Source organism: Salmo trutta, chromosome 8, assembly GCF_901001165.1.
Source record: "Salmo trutta chromosome 8, fSalTru1.1, whole genome shotgun sequence".
In the NCBI taxonomy this organism is placed as follows: domain Eukaryota; kingdom Metazoa; phylum Chordata; class Actinopteri; order Salmoniformes; family Salmonidae; genus Salmo; species Salmo trutta.
Window position 1 is genome coordinate 48,209,927 of NC_042964.1, and position 24,550 is coordinate 48,234,476.

Sequence of the window (24,550 nt, forward strand, 5' to 3'; positions counted from 1 at the left end):
TTCAGCGACGGAGCCGCAGTTATCTTGTCTCCCTGGCGACAACGCACCTGGCAGACGAAGAGATGGCGAAACCCACCCAGAGAGAGAGATGGAAAGGAAGAGAGGGAACACTCCTCACACTTGTATCTTCCTCTCTTCCCTTCCTCTCAGACATCTCATCAGTCCTCTGTGCTGCTCCAGTTCAGTGGAGGACTACAAATCTCTTTACCGCTCCTCTCACTCTCTCTTTCCCCACACACAAACTAATACTACCAGCGACAAGACTGCTTCACAATGCCGTCTGCACTCTATACCAGACATTGTGTGCCTGTGTTTGTGTATGCGTGTCGTGTGAGTGTGATATCCACTGGGATGTTGGGATGTCAGGTGCATTATCCCAGCTGGAGATGTTGAGAAGAACCTGATCTCAACTCTGTGTCAGACACACACACACACACACACACACACAGAGTCTACAGAATGGAGTGTGCGCGCATTAGTAAGTCTCTGTGTCTGATCCCTCCATGTCAGTCACTGTTTGACTTGGTGGTTAGGGCTGAGTGACTTTTGGGGTGGGGGAACCAAAAGGGTGGGGGTGACTGGGGTTCAGAGGGGGTGGGAGTTCAGGCCAGAGCAGGTGTTACCCGGCCTCTAGACCTCTAGGCTTCCGTCTCCTCACTCTCCCTGTCTTAATCATAGACACTATATCAAGTTAAATGTACCAGGGTTCTACACTGAGTATACCCAACACCTTCCTCATATTGAGTTGGGTGGTGGACCATTCTTGATACACACGGGAAACTGTTAACCCGGGAGCGTTGTAATTCTTGTCATAAACCGGTGCGCCTGGCACCTACTACCAGTCCCCGTTCAAAGGCAGTCATCCTCTGAATGGCACACATACACAATCCATGTCTCAGTTGTCTCAAGGCTTAAAAATCATCCCCACAAGTGACATCAATAAGGGATCATAGCTTTCACCTGGTCAGTCTTATGGTGTTCTTAATATTTTGTTTACTCAGTGTATATCTGTGGTCCAACTCCTCGGTCTTCACTGCTTCGTAGTACAGTTCTGTGCCACTACTCACAAACGTACACAGAGCTAGCCTCAGTCTATTTTCTTTCTGTCCACGGTCAATTGTTCTATCTGGCTTTCTCTCTCTTTCTCGCTCTATCTGGCTCTCTTTCTTGTTCTCTTTTTCTCTCCCTTTCTATCTCTCCCATTTGTCTTTCTCTCTTGTTCTATCTGGCTCTCTTGTTCTATCTGGCTCTTTCTTGATCTTTCTGGCTCTTTCTCTTTGTCTCTCTCTCGTTCTACCACATCAGTCACTGGCTTCATCAATAAGTGCATCGATGACGTCGTCCCCACAGTGACCGTATCGACATAACCCAACCAGAAGCCATGGATTACAGGCAACATCCACACTGAGCTAAATGGTAGAGCTGCCACTTTCAAGGAGCAGGACTCTAACCCGGAAGCTTATAAGAAATCCTGCTATGCCCCACAACGAACCATCAAACAGGCAAAGCGTCAATACAGGGCTAAGATTGAATCGCACTACACCGACTACGACGTTCATCAGATGTGGCAGGACTTGCAGACTACAAAGTGAAGCACAGCCACAAGCTGCACAGTGACACGAACATACCAGATTAGCTAAATTACTTCTATGCTTGCTTTGAGGCAAGTAACACTGAAACATGCATGAGAGCACCAGCTGTACCCGCACGACTGAGTTATCATGCTCTCCGTAGCCTTTAAAACCTTTAAACAGGTCAACATTCACAAGGCCGCAGGGCCAGACGGATTACCAGGACGTATACTCCGAGCATGCCCTGACCAACTGGCAGGTGTCTTCACTCACATTTTCAACATGTCCCTGACTGAGTCTGTAATACCAACATGTTTTAAGCAGACCACCATAGTCCCTATGCCCAGGAACACTAAGGTAACCTGCCTAAATGACTACCGACCCGTAGCACTCATGTCTGTAGTCATGAAAGGCTGGTCATGGCTCACATCAACACCATTATCCCAGAAACCCTAGACCCAATGCAATTTGAATACCGCCCCAACAGATCCACAGATGATGCAATCTCTATTGCACTCCACACTGCCCTTTCCCACCTGGACAAAATAAACACCTACAATTGAAGTCGGAAGTTTACATACAACTTAGCCAAATACATTTAAACTCAGTTTTTCACAATTCCTGACATTTAATCTTAGTAAAAATTCCCTGTCTTAGGTCAGTTAGGATCACCACTTTATTTTAAGAATGTGAAATGTCAGAATAATAGTAGAGAGGATTATTTATTTCAGCTTTTATTTATTTTATAACATTCCCAGTGGGTCAGAAGTTTACATACACTCAATTAGTATTTGGTAGCATTGGCTATAAATTGTTTAACATGGGTCAAACGTTTTGGGTAGCCTTCCACAAGCTTCCCACAATAAGTTGGATGAATTTTGGCCCATTCCTCCTGACAGAGCTGGTGTAATTAAGTCAGGTTTGTAGCCCTCCTTGCTCGCACACGCTTTTTCAGTTCTGCCCACATATTTTCTATAGGATTGAGGTCATGGCTTTGTGATGGCCACTCCAATACCTTGACTTTGTTGTCCTTAAGCCATTTTGCCACAACTTTGGAAGTATGCTTGGGGTCATTGTCCATTTGGAAGACCCATTTGCGACCAAGCTTTAACTTCCTGACTGATGTCTTGATATGTTGCTTCGATATATCCACATAATTTTCCAACCTCATGATGCCATCTATTTTGTGAAGTGCAGCAGTCCCTCCCTTAGCAAAGCACCTCCACAACATGATGCTGCCACCCCCGTGCTTCACGGTTGGGATGGTGTTCTTCGGCTTGCAAGCTTCCCCCTTTTTCCTCCAAACATAATGATGGTCATTATAGCCAAACAGTTCTATTTTATTTCATCAGACCAGAGGACATTTCTCCAAAAAGTACGATCTTAGTCCCCATGTGCAGTTGCAAACCGTAGTCTGGCTTTTTTATGGCGGTTTTGGAGCAGTGGCTTCTTCCTTGCTGAGCGGCCTTTCAGGTTATGTCGATATAGGACTTGTTTTACTGTGGATATAGATACTTTTGTACCTGTTTCCTCTAGTATCTTCACAAGGTCCTTTGCTTTTGTTCTGGGATTGATTTGCACTTTTCGCACCAAAGTACGTTAATCTCTAAGAGACAGAACGCGTGTCCTTCCTGAGCGGTATGACGGCTGCGTGGTCCCATGGTGTTTATACTTGTGTACTATTGTTTGTACAGAGGGACGTGGTACCTTTAGGCATTTGTCGAGGTCTGCAATTTTTTTTCTTGGAGTCTTGGCTGATTTCTTTTGATTTTCCCATGATGTCAAGCAAAGAGGCACTGAGTTTGAAGGTAGGCCTTGAAATACATCCACATGTACACCTCCAATTGACTCAAATGATGTCAATTAGCCTATCAGAAGCTTCTAAAGCCATAACATCATTTTCTGAAATTGTCTATGCTGTTTAAAGGCACAGTCAACTTAGTGTAAACTTCTGACCACTGGAATTGTGATACAGTGAATTATAAGTGAAATAATCTGTCTGTAAACAATTGATGGAAAAAGTACTTGTGTCATGCACAATGTAGATGTCCTAACCGACTTGCCAAAACTATAGTTTGTTAACAAGAAATTTGTGGAGTGGTTTAAAAACGAGTTTTAATGACTCCAACCTAAGTGTATGTAAACTTCCGACTTCAACTGCATGTGAGAATGCTATTCATTGACTACAGCTCAGCGTTCAACACCATAGTGCCCTCAAAGCTCATCACTAAGCTAAAGACCCTCGGACTAAGCACCTCCCTCTGCAACTGGATTCTGGACTTCTTGACGTGCCGCCCCCAGGTGATGAGGGTAGGTAACAACACATCCGCCACACTGATCCTCAACACAGGGGCCCCTCAGGGGTGCGTGCTCAGTCTCCTCCTGTACTCCCTGTTCACTCATGACTGCATGGCCAGGCACGACTCCAACAGCATCATCAAGTTTGCAGATGACACAACAGTGGTAGGCCTGATCACCAACAACGATGAGACATCCTATAGGGAGGAGGTCAGAGACCTGGTCGTGTGGTGCCAGGACAACAACCTCATCCTCCACGTGATCAAGACAAAGGAGATGATTGTGGACTACAGGAAAAGGGCGACCGAGCATTCCCCCATTCTCATCGACGGGGCTGTAGTGGAACAGGTTGAGAGCTTCAAGTTCCTTGCTGTCCACATCACCATCAAATATCATAGTCCAAACACACTAAGACAGTCATGAAGAGGGCACGACAAAGCCTATTCCCCCTCAGGAGACTGAAAAGATTTGCCATGGGTCCTCAGATCCTCAAAAGGTTTTACAGCTGCACCATCGAGAGCATCCTGACTGGTTGCATCACTGCCTGGTATGGCAACAGCTCGGCCTCCGACCGCAAGGCACTACAGAGAGTAGTGCGTATGGCCCAGTACATCACTGGGTCCAAACTTCCTGCCATCCAGGACCTCTATACCAGGCGGTGTCAGAGGAAGGTCCTAAAAATTGTCAAAGACTCCAGCCACCGTAGCCATAGACTGTTCTCTCTGCTACCACATGGCTGTATGTTCACTGCCCTACGATCTGCCACACACTTTAGCTCAATAGCTGTGGCATTAGCCTATTGCCTATTGACACTAACCTGCGGCTGGCCAACTTCAGTGCTAGTTTAAGTTGGTTCAGATCCAGAGCAGCACTTTGCAGAGCCTCCAAACAGAAAGCAACAACAGCATCCTCAAAAATGACTCACCAATCCCATTTCCATTAGTGAAATTTTCCTTTTAACCCTCCCCAGCTGCCAACTCTCTCTTTCTTCCCCCTTCTCTCACTCTCTCTCTTTCCCTCTCTCTCTCTTGTTCTCTAAATCACTGCTCAGGGTTGTGAGTGGCCGGCTGGCTGGGAGGCTGAGGGGCGGACCGGTGGGTGGTGATTGGCGCTCCTCGCAAGCCAATGAGGTGTAAAGCGTCTGCCACCGCGCCGCCGTACCTCTGCTCGGAGGGGTAGCTTCATCTCCGTTACACACACACTCTCTCTTTCTCACTCACTCACACACACACTTAAGAAAGGCTGTTCTGGCGTGGCAGGCTGTGCCGATGGATCCTTGTGTTTAGGGACATCAGGCAGTGGCAGAGAGAGTCAGCCAGTTCATTATTGTAATGGCAGGCAGATGGCAGCCTGCTCTAAAGGCTCTTTTAGCCTGATGGTTATATTTATCACCACTCTACATCCCTACCAATATTATTTATTACAACATCCCACCAACATCCCACCAATATTATTTATAACAACATCCCACCAATATTATTTATAACAACATCCCACCAACATCCCACCAATATTATTTATAACAACATCCCACCAATATTATTTATAACAACATCCCACCAACATCCCACCAATATTATTTATAACAACATCCCACCAACATCCCACCAATATTATTTATTACAACATCCCACCAACATCCCACCAATATTATTTATAACAACATCCCACCAACATCCCACCAATATTATTTATAACAACATCCCACCAACATCCCACCAATATTATTTATAACAACATCCCACCAACGTTATTTATTACAACATCCCACCAACATCCCACCAATATTATTTATAACAACATCCCACCAACATGCCACCAATATTATTTATCACAACATCCCACCAACATCCCACCAATGTTATTTATTACAACATCCCACCAACATCCCACCAATATTATTTATAACAACATCCCACCAACATCCCACCAATATTATTTATAACAACATCCCACCAACATCCCACCAATATGATTTATAACAACATCCCACCAACATCCCACCAATATTATTTATTACAACATCCCACCAATATTATTTATAACAACATCCCACCAACATCCCTACCAATATTATTTATTACAACATCCCATCAATATCCCACCAATATTATTTATAACAACATCCCACCAACATCCCACCAATATTATTTATTACAACATCCCACCAACATCCCACCAATATTATTTATAACAACATCCCACCAACATCCCTACCAATATTATTTATTACAACATCCCACCAACATCCCACCAATATTATTTATAACAACATCCCACCAACATCCCACCAATATTATTTATAACAACATCCCACCAACATCCCACCAATATTATTTATCATCACTCTACATCACCACTCTACATCCCTACCAATACTATTTATCAGCCACCTTCATTCCTTCCTTTCTCTCTCTCTCTCTTTCTCATTTTCTTGCATCTGTCTGGCTGTGACTGTCTGTGGCTATCTGTATATCACTGGGGCCAAGCTTCCTGCCATCCAGGACCTCTATACCAGGCGGTGTCAGAGGAAAGCCCATAAAATGGTCAAAGACTCCAGCCACCCTAGCCATAGACTGTTCTCTCTGCTACCGCATGGCAAGCGGTACCGGAGTGCCAAGTCTATGTCCAAAATACTTGTTAACAGCTTCTACCCCCAAACCATAAGACTCCTGAACACCCCACCCCCCTCCCCACCGCACATTGACTCTGTACCGGTACCCGTGTATATAGTCTCCACATTGACTCTGTACCGGTACCCCTGTATATAGTCTCCACATTGACTCTGTACCGGTACCCCTGTATATAGTCTCCACATTGACTCTGTACCGGTACCCCTGTATATAGTCTCCACATTGACGATGTACCGGTACCCCTGTATATAGCCTCGCTATTGTTATTTTACTGCTGCTCTTTAATTATTTGTTACTGTTATTTTAGATTTTTTACTTATCTGTTTTTACTTAACACTTATTTTTCTTAAAACTGCATTGTTGGTTAAGGGCTTGTTAGTAAGCATTTCACTGTAAGGTCTACACCTGTTGTATTCAGCGCATGTGACAAATACAATTTGAATTGATTAAAGGTGTGTGCGCGTGTGTGTGGCGTGCATGCCTTATTTACCCAAAGCCAAGGTTATCAGGTTTCAGGTAAGACCCAAATGAAGACTGTGTTGAAGTAACACTGCTTATTGTAACAACAGGAGCAGGCAAACGACAGGTCAAGGCAGGCAGGGGTCGATAATCCAGAGTAGTGGGACAAGAGTACAGGACGGCAGGCAGGCTCAGGGTCAGGTCAGGCAGAGGTCGGTAATCCGGAGTAGGGGCAAAGGTACAGGACGGCAGGCAGACTCAGGGTCAGGGTCAGGCAGAGTGGTCAGGCAGGTGGGCTCAGAGTCAGGACAGGCAAGGGTCAAAACCAGGAGGACAGGAAAAAGAGAGACTGGGGAAAAAAGCTGAGAAAACGCTGGTTGACTTGAAAATATAAAAGAAACTGGCACAGACAGACAGAAAACACAGGTATAAATACCCAGGGGATAAGTGGGGAAGATGTGCAACAACTGGAGGGGGGTGGAGACAAGCACAAGGACAGGCGAAACAGATAAGGGTGTGACAAGGTTACCTTCAACACACTCTCTTCCTTATGAGATTGAGGGAAGGGGAGGGGAGGGAGAGAGGATAGGGGGATAAGGGAGAGGAGGATAAGGAAGAGGAGGATAAGGGGAGGGGAGAAGAGAGGAGGATAAGGGGAAAGGAGAGGAGGGGAAAGGAGAGGAGGGGAAAGGAAAGGAGGGGAAAGGAGGATAAGGGGAAAAGAGAGGAGGGGAGAGCAGGATAAGGGGAAAGGAGAGGGGAGGGGGAGAGGAGGATAAGGGGAAAGGAGAGGGGAGGAGGAGGAGGGGAAGAGGAGGATAAGGGGAAAGGAGAGGAAAGGAGGAGGAGGGGAGGAGGAGGATAAGGGGAAAGGAGAGGAAAGGAGGAGGAGGGGAGGAGGAGGATAAGGGGAAAGGAGAGGAAAGGAGGAGGAGGGGAGGAGGGGAGAGGAGGATAAGGGGAAAGGAGAGAAGGATGAATGGAGAGGAGGATAAGGGGAAAGGAGAGGAGGATAAGGGGAAGGAGAGGAGGAGGAGGAGAGGAGGAAGAGGGGAAAGGAGAGGAGGATGACCCTGCTGACTGGAAGTGTCACTCACCAAACTAATGAGTGTATGAGTGGGTTTGGAGGATCTGTGCTACACCAATATGAATGACAGAAAGATAATTTCCTTGACTTGTCTAAACCAGCCCCAAACATTGTATCTGGCTTTGGCTTTTAATATTGCTGTTATAGGGAATATTCCTGATATTAGCATGTTTAAAATGTCATATCCAAATAATCTGAAAGTAACTTCAAACTGATCAGTTGAGCTACACAATTCCTTTCAGAGACTGTGAGATGGTTTTGCCATACACAGGGCTGGATTAACAAATCATAGGCCCCGAGGCTTTGGTTTTTTACAGCTGTATGTAGAATTGCAGGTAGTTGGCTCTAAAAAAGCAACAATTACTATCTGTCCCATGGCAAAATGTGTAGAATTGCAGAAAACGTGCTTTAAAAAGGTAACATTTGATTTATGTCCCATGGCAAAATGTGTAGAATTGCAGAAAACGTGCTTTAAAAAGGTAACATTTGATTTATGTCCCATGGCAAAATGTGTAGAATTGTAAAAAACTTGCTTTAAAAAGGTAACATTTTCTTTATGTCGAATGCAAAATGTGTCGAATTACCAGAAATTAACTTTCTATATGCTATCAAGAGGGGGGTGACTAAAGTGTTTTGCCTGCGAGGTGGGTAAATGTTGCTTAGGGCCCCCAAAAGGCTAGGGCCGGTCCTGAATCAATTACCCAACCAAGGCAGCGTCCCCTACTTCCTCTACTTCCCCTAGAAACCAAAGACCTGGAAGTGTGGTGCCAGGACAACAACCTCTAAATGTGAGCAAGACAAGGGAGCTGATCGTAGACTACAGGAAAAGGAGGGTGAACAGGCCCCATTAACATCGACGGGGCTGTAGTGGAGCGGAACAAGAGGTTCAAGTTCCTTGGTGTCCACATCACCAACAAATGCTCATGTTCCAAACACACCAAGACAGTCGTGAAGAGGGCACGACAACACCCTTTCCCCCTCAGGAGACTGAAAAGATTTGACATGGGTCTCCAGATCCTCAAAAGGTTTTACAGCTGCACCATCGAGGGCATGCTGACCGGTTTCGTCACTGCCTGGTATGGCAACTGATTGGCATCTGACCGTAAGGCGCTACAGAGGGTAGTGCGTACGGCCCAGTACATCACTGGGGCCAAGCTTCCTGACATCCAGGACCTATATATACTAGACAGTGACCCCCCCCATATACTAGGCAGTGACCCCCAATAGTAACACTATTGTGTTCCTTTTTGATTGATTACATTTTTTTTAACTTTAGTTTATTTAGTAAATATTTTATCAACTCTATCTTGAACTGCATTGTTGGTTAAGGGCTTGTAAGTAAGCATTTCACGATAAGGTCTGTGACACATTACATTTGATTTGATCTGATGACTAGCAGAGTGGTAGCAGACTATCTACACTCACTGAGAGCGGGCTCCTGTGGATGGCGGTTGCAATAAAAAAATATAAAATATATACTGTATACATTTCTATTTTTCTCTGCCTCAAGGGCCCCCTATGGATTTGGGCCCTGGGGCTTCAGCCTCTGTAAGCCCCTGCATTAATCAGACCCTGGGCATGAAATCTCACAACAGGTAGTCCAAAAGCTTCAAAGGTGGCCATTTTGGACGGCCATTTTAAACTTCACCAAACAACCACATTATCTTCATGCTGCTTTGTCCACAGGACTCCAGGCAGATGCAGTGAGGAGATACTCGCCCCATGAATATCAGACAGCCAGTGGCCACTAAACCAGTTAAAGGGTCCATGCATAAACCCATCCAGCTGGAAAATGGGATCCCCTTCACGCCTTAACCCCCTGAACTATATATATATATATATATATATATATATATATATATATATATATATATATATATATATATAAAATCTTCTATCAAAGGGATTGAAATCATTTTTCACCCTAACATTATTGCTTTACCCCGACCATTCTGTGTGGCTTCGTGGGGATTTGCTGTTGTTTTAACTACGGTTAAGATTGTTCCCCTTTTAACAATGGAGGCCTCTTAGTAGGCTGCAACTGTGCATCCATCCATCCTGTCTGTTTGTTTTTGCTTCAGACAAACTGGACACATCAATGCAATGGACGTGCATGTTGCTATTAAACACACACACACACACACACACACACTGTTGTGAAGGTAGGTTTGTGTGTCCGTGGTCTTTTTCGTTGCTTTGTGTCTAGGGTCTATATGTAGTGCTGCGGTAGAAATATTGCCCATAAGAAAACCAACACACTGTTTATGTTATCCCTATAGGCAACCCTGATATTACACATCAGGACATCCAGGACAGTGCTCAGACAGACAGACAGACAGACAGACAGACAGACAGACAGACAGACAGACAGACAGACAGACAGACAGACAGACAGACAGACAGACAGACAGACAGACAGACAGACAGACAGACAGACAGACAGACAGACAGACAGACAGACAGACAGACAGACATCCTTCCTTCCTTCCATCCATCCATCCATCCATCCTTTGTCTACATAACATGATTATCTCCTTCAGTTACAGTATCTATGATTGACTCATATTGGGTACGTGAGGTCACTGTGAGACCAAAAGAATCCACACACACACATTTGAGGGACAAAACACAATTTCAATGTTCAAAATCTTGCTCTCTGTCTGACTGGAGAGTTATAGTGGTTTGGTATTCTCTGTTTGACTGGAGAGTTATAGTGGTTCGGTGTTCTCTATTTGTGTCACGTCCTGGCCAGTGTAAGGTTAATTGGTATTGTAGTTTGGTCAGGACGTGGCAGAGGGTATTCGTTTTATGTGGTTTGGGGTGGTGTGTTTGTTGAAGGGGCATTTGATTTAAGTATTCCGGGGTTTTTGGGCACTGTTTGGTTTTCATGTATTCTATGGTTAGTCTAGTGTGTGTGTTTCTATGTTGAGTTAATTGGGGTTGAACTTCCAATTGAAGGCAGCTGTTTGGTGTTGCCTTTGATTGGAAGTCCTATATTAGTTGGGTGTGTTTGTCTTGTATTTTGTGGGAGATTGTTCTGTGTTGAGCCTTATGCTTTGCCAGACTGTTTGTTGTTATTCGTTCATTTCGTTCGTTCTCGTGGTTTTGTTATTTTGATATTCATTTTGAAAGTAAATAAACATCAAGATGAGCATACACATACCTGCTGCGTTTTGGTCCTCCTTCACTGACGACAACCGTGACAATTTGACTGGAGAGTTATAGTGGTTTGGTATTCTCTATTTGACTGGAGAGTTATAGTGGTTTGGTGTTCTCTATTTGACTGGAGAGTTATAGTGGTTTGGTGTTTTCTATCTGACTGGAGAGTTATAGTGGTTTGGTGTTTTCTATCTGACTGGAGAGTTATAGTGGTTTGGTGTTCTCTATTTGACTGGTGAGTTAGTGGTTTGGTGTTCTCTATTTGACTGGAGAGTTATAGTGGTTTGGTATTCTCTATTTGACTGGAGAGTTATAGTGGTTTGGTGTTCTCTATTTGACTGGAGAGTTATAGTGGTTTGGTGTTCTCTTAAGGGTCTGTATTGATTCAAGTGTGTGCGCTCACGCACGCACGTGTCTCTATTTGTGTGTGTGTGTGTGTGTGTGTGTGTGTGTGTGTGTGTGTGTTTTTGCGTGTGTGTTTGTCCCTCACCCGTGTCTCTGTTTGTGCCTTACCTCCAGTTCGAGCCGACATCTCCAAAAATCCGACAGGGTTGTTATCCCATCTGGAGCAGACAGACCCATTAGACCCCATGGAGGATCACTCCAAGTCAAGGGAACCTGTCCTGAGTGCTAACAGCTAAGAGCTAATCAACAGACTGAGGCCTTTCTCCTGTCACCACTGATGGATTCATTAGCTAGCTCCTGTTTACATTCTAATCGCTAATCAGGGTAAATATTTATAAGGAGGAAATCTTTTGTTTAGACTTGACCTCTCTAGAGTTCATTAACATGTGGTTATTAAGTGTTTTGTTTTTTTTGGGTGGGGAGGGGTTGTCGCAGGTGTCCTGAGGCGATTATTGATTTAGATTATGCCAGCGTTGAGATGAGGTAAACGGATGTAGGTTGACTTTGGTGTAATGTAAATTACATTGGTGTTATCAGTGGTCGCGTGTGTGTGTGCTTGCATGCGTCGGTGTGAGAGACAGCGAACGAGGAGGCTTGTATTGTTGACAGAGCCTGGAGGGGAGAGAGACAACCATCTTATCAGTCCAGAGAAAGGTAATTGTCTTTCATCGACAGACAGACAGGGAACTGGGGACAGGTTCATATTGACCAAAGAAAGGACGTCTCCTTGCTTTGTGTGCACAGCGCTCTGGCTTTAGCTGACCATAGTGATTGGATTGTTGCTGCTCGCTGGGTAACACACACACCTGCAGTCGACCTCTATAGCACCCTATAAGCGTATTCATATTGTAGGGTAGAAGGTTGCAGTCGACCTCTAAAGCAGCCTATCAGGATAATCATATTGCAGGGTAGAATGTTGCAGTCGACCTCTATAGCAGCCTATAAGGATAATCATATTGTAGGGTAGAAGGTTGCAGTCCACCTCTATAGCAGCCTATCAGGATAATCATATTGCAGGGTAGAAGGTTGCAGTCGACCTCTATAGCAGCCTATCAGGATAATCATATTGCAGGGTAGAAGGTTGCAGTCGACCTCTATAGCAGCCTATCAGGATAATCATATTGCAGGGTAAAAGGTTGCAGTCGACCTCTATAGCAGCCTATCAGCATAATCATATTGCAGGGTAGAGGGTTGCAGTCGACCTCTATAGCAGCCTATCAGGATAATCATATTGCAGGGTAAAAGGGGGTATGATGTAGTCAAATGGCAGGGTGGTGTTCCTAGTCTATCTAAAGACAATTACCAGTCCTCCATTATAAAGTCATCTCAGCCCTGAATCTATAACTCTACAGTGTATACTGCTAAACACAAGAATAGTGGTGTGTGTGTGTGACGAGGAGAGAGGTGGGATGAACACTCAGAGTGTACTATAGCAGGCTAATGGAATCTCATTATGTACAGTCAATGCCATTTCTAAACTAGTTTCATTCTAGTCCTCATTCTATTCAGCTGTTGTGGCTGTTACAGCTAGAAAGCCAGAATGGACCATCAAATTATTTGTATGTCCATAACTAGTGATGGTTTGCAAATAGGGACCGATTCGTTCTTCAGTCATTACTGGTTAGAGGTTACAGGAAGATATGCTGTGATAGGTGAATATAATGTCACTATGATGATTATAATATAATCATCTATAGAGAATTCACATTATGCAGCTGAGACAAAGTCATCAAAGATGTTTGGTCATGGTAAAGGGTGTTTGGTCGTGGTAAAGGGTGTTTGGTCGTGGTAAAGGGTGTTTGGTCGTGGTAAAGGGTGTTTGGTCGTGGTAAAGGGTGTTTGGTCATGGTAAAGGGTGTTTGGTCGTGGTAAAGGGTGTTTGGTCATGGTAAAGGGTGTTTGGTCGTGGTAAAGGGTGTTTGGTCATGGTAAAGGGTGTTTAGTCATGGTAAAGGGTGTTTGGTCGTGGTAAAGGGTGTTTGGTCATGGTAAAGGGTGTTTGGTCGTGGTAAAGGGTGTTTGGTCGTGGTAAAGGGTGTTTGGTCGTGGTAAAGGGTGTTTGGTCGTGGTAAAGGGTGTTTGGTCATGGTAAAGGGTGTTTGGTCGTGGTAAAGGGTGTTTGGTCGTGGTAAAGGGTGTATGGTCGTGGTAAAGGGTGTATGTGCCCGTCAATGTGTCGTGCACGAATGTGTGTGCCCCATATTTTGTGTGTGTGTGTGCCCCATATTTTGTGTGTGTGTGTGTGTGTTTGTGTGTGCACATGCATACTCCTTGCTGGCCTCACTCACTCCCACCTCCTATAATCAGAGCCTGTAGGCAGCCAGCCATAAATTGTTATCTCCTTATTTATATTTCTTCACTGAATTGACTGTGAACTGTTCACAACAACCTCTTGGACAGGTGCAGAGCCTGACACCACTTCTTCCTCATTAACCCAGACTGGGTAGCAGGGGGGCTGATGGGTAGGGGAACCGATCCTCACAACACACACATATTGACACAGCAGGGTATCAGGGAAGAATAGACATGCAACATGTGTGAGAGAGGCCTAGTTAGTAGCATAGAAATATAATTAGGGGAAGGGATAAAGCCCCTCAGACAACTGCAAATCTATTTGATTTTTATGGTAACTACAGTAGATACTTCTTGACCCGTCTATGCAGAGAAAGAGTAATAATATCTTTCTCTGTACGTCTCTTCTATTTCTGGTGAAATATCATTGATACCAGGCTGGAAATACAGGGCATTCGGAAAGTATTCAGACCCCTTCCCTTTTTCCCACATTTTGTTACGTTACAGCCTTATTCTAAAATGAATTAAATAGTTTTTTCCCTCATCAATCTACACACAATACCCATATTGACAAACCAAAAACAGGTTTAAAACATTTTTGCAGAAATAACAAAAATACCTTATTTGCATAAGTATTCAGACTCTTTGCTATGACACTCGAAATTGAGCTCAGGTGCATCCTGTTTCCATTAATAATCCTTGAGAAGTTTCTACTTGATTGGAGTCCACCTGTGGTAAATTCAATTGATTGGACATGATTTGGAAAGACACATACCTGTCAATATAAGGTCCCATAGTTGACAGTGCATGTCAGAGCCAAAACCAAGCCATGAGGTTGAAGGAATTGTCCGTAGAGCTCCGAAACAGGATTGTATCGAGGCACAGATCTGGAGAAGGCTACCAAAAACTTCTGCAGCAATGAATGTTCCCAAGAACACAGTGGCCTCCATCATTCTTAAATGGAAGAGGTTTGGAACCACCAAGACTGGTTCCAAACCTGGCCGCCCTGCCAGACTGAACAATCGGGGAGAAGAGCCTTGGTCAGGGAGGTGACCAAGAACCCGATGGTCATTCTGACAGAGCTCCAGAGTTTCTCTGTGGAGTTGGGAGAAGCTTCCAGAATCTCTGCAGCACTCCACCAATCAGGCCTTTATGGTAGAGTGGCCAGACGGAAGTCAATCCTCAGTAAAAGGCACATGACAGCCCACTTGGAGTTTGCCAAAAGGACTCTCAGACCATGAGAAACAAGGTTCTCTGGTCTGATGAAACCAAGATTCAACTATTTGGCCTGAATGCCAAGCGTCACGTCTGGAGGAAACCTGGCGCCATCCCTACACTACAGTGAACATTGGTGGTGGCAGCATCATGCTGCAGGGATGTTTTTCAGCAGCAGGGACTGGGAGAATAGTCAGGATCGAGGGAAAGATGAATGGAGCAAATTACAGAGAGATCCTTGATTGGGCAAAGGTTCGCCTTCCAACAGGACAACGACCCTAAGCACACAGCCAAGACAACGCAGGAGTAGCTTCGGGACAACACTCTGTATGTCCTTGAGTGGCCCAGCCAGAGCCCGGACTTGAACCCGATCAAACATGCTCCCCATCCAACCTGACAGAGCTTGAGAGGATCTGCAGAGAAGAATGGGAGAAACTCCCCAAATACAGGTTTGCCAAGCTTGTAGCATCATATCCTTATGAAGACTCAAGGCTGTAATCGCTGCCAAAGGTGCTTCAACAAAGTACTGAGTAAAGGTTCGTGAATACTTATGTGATATTGCAGGGGGGTTTTATTCATAAATTTGCAAAAATGTTGAAAACCTGTTTTTGCTTTGTCATTATGAGGTATTGTGTGTAGATTGATGAAGGAAAAAATGAATGTCATTCATTTTAGAATAAGGCTGTAACGTAACAAAATATAGAAAAAGTCAAGGGGTCTGAATACTTTCTGAATGTACTGTATGTATATATATATATATGAGGTAGAACCATAACCTATCCTTCTATCTGTCCAGATCTGACAGAGGTCGTTGAGTGGCACTGCGTTGTGCGGCCAGGGTGTGTGCATCTGTACGTTTCTGTGTGCGTGCCTTTATGTAAGAGAGAGTGTGTGTATGTGTTTGCAGCTCTGTGTGAGTGTGTGTGAGAGTGAGTGTTTGTTCACTGCAGCATCTCTCTCAGGGGGAAGGCATTGAAGAGCCTTTATTTCTGCCTCAGTGGTTCTCTGTAGCAGCAGCCTCTTCCCATGGCTGCTGCATGGCCACAGAGGACATTACACTGGACGATGACTCTCTTTGTGTGTGTGGATGTGTGTGTGTGTGTGTGTGTGTGTGTGTGTGCGTTCGATATCACAGGAGAAAAGGTGGTGGTAGAGGAGCTTGAAAGAAGGGATGAGAGAAAGAGAGAGGGATTGATTGATTATTGATTTTGATGGAGATGTCAGGGGGTCAGAGAAGTGGAAAGAACACGCTCTGTCTTTCTTTATCACTCCATCACTCCTCTTTCAGCTGAAGAAGAAAGGAGAGGAGGGGAGAAGCAAAGAGCTCCTTGTTAGTTCTTCATCATTGACTTCCTCTCTCTTCCTTCCTTCTCTCTCTCTGCATTCCTTTTCTCCGATCCTCTGTCTTTCTCTGTAGAGCTGTGAGGCCAGACAGAGAGCTTGGAGAGTCACGACAGACACACACACACACAGACACACACTACCTTACCACGGTTAATCAGACCAAATCAGCACAAAGCAGAAAAACGCCTTGCCATTTGCAATTCCTAAATCAAACATATGCTCATCAAAACCTGTCTGAATCAGTCTGCTAAACCACTAAAATAAATGGTGTTTCACTAAAACATGCATGTTCCTCCCCCAAGGAAAAAGACAGTTAATCAAACGGCTCATTTCCATTCAAATAAAGCTGATCCAAGAAGTCCTATTAGTATCAAATGTGGGTGAAGAATAAATGACGTCCAACCGGATGGGGAGCTCACAGATCGTGTGTGTGTGTGTGTGTGTGTGTGTGTGTGTGTGTGTGTGTGTGTGTGTGGCTATAAGTCAACAGAAGACTTACACTCATTTATTCCATTAAAACAGAAACAGTGATGCCACATTGTGACTGAGTCAACATCCACTCAGCCTCATGAAGTTTACTTTACACTGCACAGCCAATAAGCAGCCTTATTAGTTTGGGGGGGGGGGGGCATGCTGACTGCAGCAGTGAGGCCTTTCCTGACTCACACACAGTAAAGAACTGTATGTTACTCCAGCTTCTCCCTATCACATTTACAGTAGTGGGTGACAAACACTTGTTGTAAGATTGAATGAATGTTTCAATGTACAGTATATATATTTTTCTCTGTGTGTCCACATTGAATTATACATGGAATATATAATATATGAACATATCTGTAGCGGAAGAGCACAAAGACAGCTGCAGCCCTCACCACTGTGAGGAGAGTCCCATCCTCCCTTCTCTCTCCCTTTCTCTGTCTCTCTCTGTCTCGCAGCCAGGTGCAGGAGAGTCCCATCCTCCCTTCTCTCTCTCTCTCTCTCTCTCTCTGTCTGTCTCTTTCTGTCTCCCAGCCAGGTGCAGGAGAGTCCCATCCTCCCTTCTCTCTCTCTCTCTCTCTCTCTCTCTGTGTGTCTCCCAGCCAGGTGCAGGGAAGCCCTTCTCCTTCAACTGTTTACCCTCATTAATCTATCACTGCAGAGAGAGGAGAGGAGATAAACAGTGAGTTGAGACAAAGCAATAGTGGAGCAGTGACTGAAAGAGAGGAGCAGGAGAGAGGAGGGCCGTGCTTGTGGAAGAAGTTTGAAGTAAGAGGAGAGAGAACCTATTCCTACCAACACCTCTGATTTCCCAAACATTGACCCAACCCATTCCCAATGTTGATATTCCTGACATCACTACCCATTACTAGAAGACATTCCCAATCTAGCTAGAATGAACCACTCCAGCCCCACAGGGGAACATCAACGCTGTCTGGAGTCTCACTATTAGAGGTAACAGATCCTCTCCAGCTCCTCCCCCCAGCCATGGCCACCAATTAATGGCTATACAGGCCAATATGGAGGAGAAAATAAATCCTATCTGAGAGAGATGGAGAGATCCTATCAACGTTCTGCTTTCAATCAATAGAACTGTAATTGATTGCATCAAAACCGTTGATCGCAAGTCACAAATGTGACTGAGTAATGGCCAGAGAGAGAGAGCGAGAACAAGAGAGAGAGAGAGAGAGAGAACGAGAGAGAGAGAGAACTCCTATGGTAGGTACACCTATAGCTCATCTCTTGGCAGTAGTACTGTAGACTACTTTATCAATGACCTCAACTTAGAGTCTCTTAGAGCGTTCACAGTCAGTCCACTGTGTGGAAATCTACCAAAAAACAATTATGCAAAAACAAATTCAATCCCTTCTAGACAATTTCCTGGACAAAAGCTGTTACTGTAGTAATGAAGGTGTAAACTTCGCAGTAGAAAACCTAAACAGTATATTTGACCTCTCAGCTTCCCTATCAAATCAAAACATTTCAAGCAGACAACCTAAGAAAGACATTGAGAAAACGATCTAACCAAAAACATAGAAACCCAGAAAACCTGAGCTTACGCCTTCACTATGGTGAATCACTAAAACAATACAGAAATACACTATAGAAAAAGAAGGAACAGCACGTCAGAAATCAGCTCAATGTAATTGAAGAATCCATAGAATCTGATCACTTTTGGGAAAATTGGAAAACCTTAAACAAACAACAACACAAAGAGTTATCTATCCAAAACTGAGATGTATGGATAAACCACCTCCAATCTTTTTGGCCCTATAACAAAAAGCAAAAACATATACATGATCAAATACAAGTCTTAGAATCAACTATTAAAGACTACCAGAAACCACTGGATTCTCCAATTACGCTGAATGAACTACAGGACTAAATACAAACCTTTCAACCCAAAAAGGCCTGTGGGGTTGATGGTATCCTAAATTAAATGATAAAATATACAGACCACAAATTCAATTTGGCTATAATAAAGCTCTTTAACATTATCCTCAGCTCTGGCATCTTCCCCAGTATTTGGAACCAAGGACTGATCACCCCAATCCACAGAACTGGAGAATAATTTGACCCCAATAACTACCAGAGGATAAGCGTCAACAGCAACCTTGGGAAAATCCTCTGCATTATCATTAACAGCAGACTCGTACATTTCCTCAGTGAAAACAATGTACTGAGCAAATGTCAAATTGGCTTTTTTACCAAACTACCGTACGACAGACCACATATTCACCCTGCACACCCTAATTGACAAACAAACCAAAACAAAGGCAAAGTCTTCTCATGCTTTGTTGATTTCAAAAAAGCTTTCAATTTGGCATAAGGGTCTTCTATACAATTGGATGGAAAGGGGTTTTGGGGTACAAACATTATAAAACCCATGTACACAAAAAAGTGCGCGGTTAAAATTGGCAAAAAACACACACATTTCTTTCCACAGGACCAGGGGTTGAGACAGGGATGCAGCTTAAGCCCCACCCTCTTCAACATATATATCAATGAATTGGCGAGGGTACTAGAACAGTCTGCAGCACCAGGCCTCACTCTACTAGGATCTCAAGTCTACTGTTTGCTGATGATCTGGTGCTTCTGTCCAAGGAGGGCCTACAGCAGCACCTAGATCTTCTGCACAGATTCTGTCAGATCTGGGCCCTGACAGTAAATCTCAGTAAGTAAAAAATAATGATATTCCACAAAAGGTCCAGTTAACAGGACCATGAATACAAATTCCATCTAGACACCTTTGCCCTAGAGCACACAAAAAACGATACATACCTCAGCCTAAACATCAGCGACACAGGTAACTTCCACAAAGCTGTGAACGAACTGAGAGACATGGCAAGAAGGGCCTTCTATGTCATCAAAAGGAACATAAAATTCGACATACCAATTAGGATCTGGCTAAAAATGCTTGAATCAGTTATAGAACCCATTGCCCTTCATGGTTGTGAGGTTTGGGGTCCGTTCACCAACCAAGAATTCACAAAATGGGACAAACACCAAATTGAGACTCTTCATGCAGAATTCTGCAAAAAATATCCTCCTGGTACAACGTAAAACACCAAATAATGCATGCAGAGCAGAATTAGGCAGATTCCCACTAATGATCAAAATCCAGAAAAGAGCCGTAAAATTCCACAACCACCTAAAAGGAAGCGATTCCCAAACCTTCCACAACAAAGCCATCACCTACAGAGAAATGATCCTGGAAAAGAGCCCCCTTTGCAAGTTGGTCCTTTTGTTTTCCCGTAATTTGGTTGGGTCTATTTGTGTTGCTGTCCTGGGGCTCTGTGGGGTCTGTTTGTGTTTGTGAACAGGGCCCCAGAACAGCAACACAAATAGACCCAACCAAATTATGGGAAAACAAAAAGAGAATTACTTGACACATTGGAAAGAATTAACAAACAGAGCAAACTAGAATGCTCTTTGGCCTTGAACAGAGAGTACACAGTGGCAGAAACCCTGACCACTGTGACTGACCCAAAATTAAGGAAATCTTTGACTATGTACAGACTCAGTGAGCATAGCCTTGCTATTGAGAAGACAGGCAATGTGTCACGCCCTGATCTGTTTCACCTATCCTTGTGCTTGTCTCCACCCCCCTCCAGGTGTCACCCATCTTCCCCATTTATCCCCTGGGTATTTATACTTGTGTTTTCTGTCTGTCTGTGCCAGTTCGTCTTGTTTTTTCAAGCATACCAGTGTTTTGTGTCTCAGCTCCTGGTTTTTCCAGTCTCTCTTTTCTCACCCTCCTGGTTTTGACCCTTGCCTGTCCTGACTCTGAGCCCACCTGCCTGACCACTCTGCCTGACCCTGACCCTGAGTCTGCCTGCCATCCTGTACCTTTGCCCCTACTCCGGATTACCGACCTCTGCCTGACCTGACCCTGAGCCTGCCTGCCGTCCTGTACTCTTGTCCCACTACTCTGGATTATCGACCTCTGCCTGTCTTGACCTGTCGTTTGCCTGCCCCTGTTGTTGTAATAAACATTGTTACTTCAACACATTCTGCATTTGGGTCTTACTTGAAATGTGATAGTATGAACTGGCCATGACTAACCCAGCTGTCACGTCCTGGCCAGTATAAGGGTTAATTGGTATTGTAGTTTGGTCAGGACGTGGCAGAGGGTATTTGTTTTATGGTATTCGGGGTGGTGTGTTTGTTGTAGGGGATTTGATTTGTGTATTCCGGGGTTTTTGGGCACTGTTTATTGTTTTGTATGTCTATGATTGATCTAGCTGTTGTATGTCTATGTGTGGTTAATTGGGGTTGGGACTCTCAATTGAAGGCAGGTGTTGTCCATTTGCCTTTGATTGAGAGTCCCATATATTAGGGTGTGTTTGTATGTGTCTTTTGTGGGAGATTGTTTTTGCACTGCGTTAGGATAGCCTGCAAAACTGTTGCACTGTCATTGTTTATTGTTTTTTTTGTATAGTGTTCACGTGAGCAATTTATTAAATTCAAAAATGAACACGACATCCGCTGCGCATTGGTCTACATTTTCAGATGACGATTTCGCTATATCGTCAGAAGACGAAGACAGCCGTGACAGAATCTCCCACCAAACCAAGACCAAGCAGCGGAGAGAGGAGCAGCACGCTCAGGATACAGACTATGGGGAGAGATGGACATGGGAGCAGGTTATGGCCGGAAAAGGCCCATGGAGTAAGGCTGGTATGGACCGGGAACGTTTCCGAGGGACACGACTGGCGTTGAAGCACGAGAGGCACCCCCAATAATTTTTTTGGGGGGGGCACACGGGTAGTTTGGCTAGGCCTAGGAAGAGCCGGATGCCAGCTACCCGTGGTTTTATGGAGGAGCGTATGAGGTGGAGAGCGCCATGTTTCGCTGAGGAGTGCACTATCTCACCCATACGCACGCACAGGCCGGTGCGCGTTATTCCAGCCCCTCGCAGGTGCCGTGCTAGAGCGGGCATCCAGCCTGGTAGGAGGATGCCTGCGCAGCGCATCTGGTCGCCGGTACGCCTCCGAGGACCAGGCTACCCAACTCCCGCTCTACCCACGGCTGCCATCAGGCCCCTGCACAACCCAGTCCGCCCTGTACAAGCACCCCGCTCGTGCAGGGCTACTAGTTCCATCCAGCCAGGACGGGTTGTGCAGGAGGTAAGATCAAGACCGCCTGTGCGCCTCCATAGCCCTGGGTTTCCAGCTCCTGTCTCTCATGCGGACCCGGAAGTGCGTCATCCCAGTCCGACTCGTCCTGTTCCCGCTCCCCGCACTAGCCTGGAGGTGCGTGTTCCCAATCTGGTACGCCCAGTACCAGCACCACGCACCAGGCTTCAAGTGCGTAAACCCAGCCTCGCCAGTCAACAGTCACCGTAGCTGCCCGCCAGTCAAGAGTCGCCAGAGCCGCCCGTCAGTGAGGAATCGCCAGAGCCGCCCGTCAGTGAAGAGTCGCCAGAGCCACCCACTAGTCAGGAGCTGCCAGAGTGGCCAGACTGCCCCGAGCTGCCAGAGTGGTCAGACTGCCCCGAGCTGCCAGAGTGGCCAGACTGCCCCGAGCTGCCAGAGTGGCCAGACTGCCCCGAGCTGCCAGACTGCCCCGAGCTGCCAGACTGCCCCGAGCTGCCAGACTGCCCGGAACGGCCAGAACCGAAGCCACCTCCAGATATAGGTGGGTTGGGGAGGGGGGGTGTAGCACAGTGCCGTCATTGACGGCAGCCACCCTCCCTTCCCTCCCTTTAGTAGGGGGGCATTTTTGTGTTGTTGTTGTTTGGGGTTGTTGTTTTTTTGGTTTTTCTTAAGGTGCTTCCGGGGTTAGCACCTTTAAGGGGGGGGGGGGTACTGTCACGTCCTGGCCAGTATAAGGGTTAATTGGTATTGTAGTTTGGTCAGGACGTGGCAGAGGGTATTTGTTTTATGGTATTCGGGGTGGTGTGTTTGTTGTAGGGGATTTGATTTGTGTATTCCGGGGTTTTGGGGCACTGTTCCTTGTTTTGTATGTCTATGATTGATCTAGCTGTTGTATGTCTATGTGTGGTTAATTGGGGTTGGGACTCTCAATTGAAGGCAGGTGTTGTCCATTTGCCTTTGATTGAGAGTCCCATATATTAGGGTGTGTTTGTTTGTGTCTTTTGTGGGAGATTGTTTTTGCACTGCGTTAGGATAGCCTGCAAAACTGTTGCACTGTCATTGTTTATTGTTTTTTTTGTATAGTGTTCACGTGAACAATTTATTCAATTCAAAAATGAACACGACATCCCCTGCGTATTGGTCTACATTTTCAGATGACGATTTCGCTATATCGTCAGAAGATGAAGACAGCCGTGACACCAGCAGACTTGGACCAGCTCCGCAGTGCCATCTCATCCCAAGGAACCCTCATTGGTAGACACGAAGAGTTGCTTCACGGTCTGATGGAAGGGGTCCAGGACGTGGCCGAACGTCACAATCTAGCATTGGTCGCTTTGCGGGAGCAATTCCGTGGGTTACCTACTAGGCAGCCTACCACGACGGTATCCTCCCAGCCCCTCAGTAACCCGGCTGGTAGCAGCGCCGTCACCCCGGTTTCCCGGGAACCCCGCTTACCTCCCTCGTTTTCGAGCTGCAGCCTTTTTTGTTTCTCTCTGACCTTTCGAAGATAGCGTACATTATTACGCTTATGTCCGGGAGGGCATTCGCCTGGGCCATGGCGGTGTGGGAGCAACAATCCGCCATCTACCTCAGTCTGGAGATATTCGTGGCGGAGGTGACAAAGGTTTTCGAGGCTCCGGTGTCCGGGAGAGAGGCTGCCTGGAAGTTACTTCTGCTTTGGCAGTACTCCCACAGTGTGGCAGACTATGTGGTGGATTTCCGCACACTAGCATCGGAGGGTGCCTGGAACCCGGAGGCACAGATTATCGGAGGAAGTAAAGGATGAGCTTGCAGCCCGAGAACTACGGACGGATCTCAACTCACTCATTGCTTTAGCCATCTGGATTGATGGTCGGCTACGGGACCGTAGGAGGGAGAAGATGTCTGATTGCAGTCGCAATCGCTCACTCAAGGATCCCACCTTGCATCTGATGAACTTCGTAAGTCCCCGACGTCTTCGTCCCCAAGAGGATCCGAGCTTATCCGAGTTCCTCCGAAGATAGCCGATTTGCCTCTTCCCAAGCCGAACGGGTACGCAGACTTCCCAAGCCGAACGGGTACGCAGACTTAACACCCAGAGTTGTCTGTATTGCGGTACTGCCAGTCATTATGTGGCTACCTGTCCCTTCAAGAGACCTAGCTCATTGGTAGGAATGAGTACTCTGGTGGGTCTTAAGGATAATTTTGCTTCTCCCCCTTCTCGCCCCCCTCTCCATGCCACCCTGCTGTGGGGCGACCAGTCCAAGTCTCTCTAGATACTCATCGACTTGAGGGCCGATATGAGTCTTATGGACGTTACCCTGGCGTTCGAGCTGGGCATCCCCTCTTCATTCCCATGGACGTTAGGCTGGGTCACCCACCATACCACCCCATCAACCTATGAGTGTCGGGGAACCACAGCGAGACGATCCAATTCCTGCTAATTGAGTCTCTGCAGGTTCCTGTGGTATTGGGATTCTCTTGGCTCCAGTGACACAATCCCTCGATCATGGGCTGGAGCCTGTTCTGCCA